This window comes from Sinocyclocheilus rhinocerous, unplaced genomic scaffold (genome assembly GCF_001515625.1).
Source record: "Sinocyclocheilus rhinocerous isolate Xijiao unplaced genomic scaffold, SAMN03320098_v1.1 scaffold919, whole genome shotgun sequence".
Taxonomy (NCBI): Eukaryota; Metazoa; Chordata; class Actinopteri; order Cypriniformes; family Cyprinidae; genus Sinocyclocheilus; species Sinocyclocheilus rhinocerous.
This window is the reverse complement of record NW_015637585.1, coordinates 413,638-417,146: the sequence shown is the minus strand read 5'-3', so window position 1 is coordinate 417,146 and position 3,509 is coordinate 413,638. Positions and strand designations below refer to the sequence as shown.

Here is a 3,509-nt window from a genome sequence, read left to right as displayed (position 1 = left end):
TAATGGGTTAGACACTATTATAATAGAAAGTGAATCCCACATTTATATGAGGGATGCGGGTTATATTTCACTCCTGAAACTTTGCTGCATGTACAGTGTATGTGGCCATTGGTCCAGCAAAAAGAGAGAAAAAAAAACTTTTATTCAAATTCTGAAGAGATTATAGCCTGAAGACCGCGTCCTTTAACTCAGTTAAATTCATCGCGATCTCACAAAGTTCTGTTATAATAAATTAAGCTCTCTTCATTGCACAATGGGTCTCTTATTTACATTTTGTATAAACTTTGTTACAATGACAGAATTCGCGAGCATGCAGAACTTCAGTGTAGTCTTAAAAAATTCAGTGTCTTGAACAGCAATGGCCAATCAGAGGTGTTCAAGAAATCAACAGATATGTCTGTGATTGGCTACGTCACTCAACGCTACAAAACACCTTGTAAAAAGAAGGTTTTGATAGCCTTCAGAGCACAAACACAAATACGCACTGGAGAAGTTGCCAAATCTGTATTATTACAGTTTTAACTGAACTGCTCTTGCATTCATTTAAGAGAGTGTGAGAAAATCGACGTGAGACCGGCCATGGTGCTCTCTGCCACAGGTTCTCATGCAGTGAAAAATACATTTCGGAGCAAAGAGGAAACTACAGACAACACGCCAGGGTACTTGTGGTTGGAAAACAAAGTATCAGAAATCAAATTTTTCAAAAAAATGTTTTAATTCAAATGATAAATACAGTATTGTGGCTCTTTAATGTGTCGTGACAGATTGCTGTAGCGCCTCAGTTCAAGTTCAAGCAGTACGTGAACCGATCATCTCTTCCTCTTTACTAGTTTTAGCCCATACATTCTATGGTTTTAGCACGAAGTAATCATGAACATCAGAACATCTTGTTTCAGCCGGGGAAATGCGTCAATACACACCATTTTTAAGATCAAAGGTGCGTTCACGCCATATCGTAATTACCATAATTACGAGATATCAACTTGTAAAAAGCGTTCACGTCCTCTCGTAGAACTCGTAATTACAAATTGTGAACTGGGAGTTCCCGCTCGAGCTTTCACGAGACATCACGGAGACATTTCTCCATTATGGGAACTTTCCAACCTTTCCTGAAGTCCTATTGGTTCACGCCAGTCCAAATGACTGGCCAATTGTGCAAAGTATGCAAATCGCATGCAAATACTGACGAGCTCGAGAGGCAGTATAAAATGCGGTGCACGCGACAATTATGTCAGAATCTTCTACTTCACCTGCTGAATTCACAATGGCAACAATCTGCAAGATCTGCGCGGGGCCAATCGAGCCACCGGATCAACATGACCACTGCGTCGCCTGCCTGGGCCTGGCCCGCGCCAAGGCGGCGCTGGATGAGTCCGACTGCGGCCGAGGCGGCGCTGGACGAGTCCAACTGCGGGCATTGCGCGGACCTTCCGGCCCGCGTGCTCCGGACCCGCCGCGATGTGGCTCGCGGCCTATTTGGGGTGAGGCCCACTGCCGCCAGCGTGCCGCTGGTGGGTCCTCCGTCCAGGAGTTGGAGCTTACCTGGAGTCCTCCAGAGGAGCCTGCCATGAGTAAGCTTGACTCCTGGTATTTCAGGTCCACCTGGAAAGCTGACTCGAGGGCATCGGTCCCCTTCTTCCCCGACGTACATGAGCAGCTGGTGAAAACATGGTCTGCACCCCAATCAGCGCGTGTCCACTCCGCCACACAGGCCATCTTTTCCCACGTGGATGGGGTGGAGGCCCACGGGTACGTGCGCCCTCCCCCCGTCGAGGAGACCGTTGCTGCGCACCTGTGTCCTGCAGCAGCCAGAACCCTAGGCTCGGACATCAGCCCACCTCGCCAATAAAGCACATGCGTCTGATGGCGAGGCGGCTTCTGCGCTGCACGTCATGGCGGTGCTGCAGGATTTTCAGGCGAAGCTGCTGCAGGCGGCGGAGGGCGGAGCCCTCACGACGGAGGCCATTAAGGATCTGCGCGTGGCGACAGACTTCGCGCTGATGGCGACGAAGCGAGCGGCCCAGGCCGTGGGTAAGGCCATGGGTTTTATGGTCGTCCTTCAGAGGCACCTATGGTTAAACCTGGCTGACCTCAAGGATGCTGACCGTAAAGTGCTGCTGAACGCTCCGGTGACTCCCTCCGGCCCCTTCGGTGACGCTGTGAAGTCCATTATTGAGCACTTTGCGGAGGCTCAAAAGCGCGCCAAAGCCATGAGTCACGTGATGCCAAGGCACGCTTTCCAGCAGCAGACAGCGAGATCCAGATCCTCGTCGGCACCTGGCTCTTCCCAACGGAGGGATAACCCCAGGCCAGCGACCGCAGCGGTGTCTGCTACCGCTCCTCGTCATGAGCCGGATGTCCGGAGGAAGGCGTGGGGTCCCGGGAGGAAACGCCACGGCCAGCGGCTACAAGCTACGGCTTGTACCACGTGACTGCTGCACCTCACGCGGAACAAGAGAAAAATGGCGGCGCTTTCAAAGAAAGCTATTACTGATCTAAAAAGGGGGAAATAGATATATATATATATAGATACTATTATATACTATAATATAAAAACATATTGTAAGTGTTCATACTTATTATTATTATTATTATTATTATTTTGTTCTTGTTTGTTTAGGTTAGCGATAACACATTTATCGATGTCATTAATAACAACAACAAACAAACAAAAAAACAAACAAACAGTTAGTAATTATTTTTTACCTAAAACGCTTTCCGTGTTCTGCAATATTTTGCAGTAGCATACAAATGTAATGTTATGTGTTTTACAGCTGCCAGTAACATTCTCTCACGCGGTCGCGGGTTCATTTTGTTGACAAAAATTTGATAATGTTTGATAATCCGAGGACGTGAACAGCACCGAGTTAAACGTCACGTGTTTTCATCTCGGAATTACGGTAATTACGATAATTACGACATGGCGTGAATGCAGCACAAGTCCAGCGACTACTCTCCTGTCTGATTTATTTGTCGGACAAGATGGCGGATTTGGTGTTATGATTGGTCAGTTCGCCTGTCTATCAAGCTCTCACGCTGTTGCATAACTCCACCCGTAAAAATACTTTATAATTTAAAAAATACCGTGTAATTTACCTGTTTAGTGTATTATTGCTGTTATATAAATAAGTAAATAAATAAATAATATAGTCAGATTGTATATGTGCAGTGTTGCCAATTTAGCAATTTTGTTGCTAGATTTAGCAACTTTTCAGACTACCCTAGCAACTTTTTCTTCCAAAAGCACCTAGCAACAAATGTAGCTATTTTTTAAAATGTATTTGGCAACATTTAGCAACTTTTGATAAGTGACTCAAACGATAAAAAAGACACACATTTTCCATCTAAATTACACAAAAAGAGGAAGCCAAAGGTGCCTAGCAGTACACGATTCACATGAATTAAGTTGGCTGCTGTTAGCAATTGTTTAATTTAATAATAATAATAATAATAATTGAATAATTTTTCATTTATGATACACCTTGTTAGTAGCTTGTACTTGAGTTTGT

General features: G+C 45.3%; 1 pseudogene; it reads left to right on the top strand.

The window, feature by feature from the left end:
* LOC107749173 (guanylate-binding protein 1-like) overlaps positions 1-3,509 on the top strand; it is a 26,279-nt pseudogene that overhangs the window by 1,728 nt on the left and 21,042 nt on the right.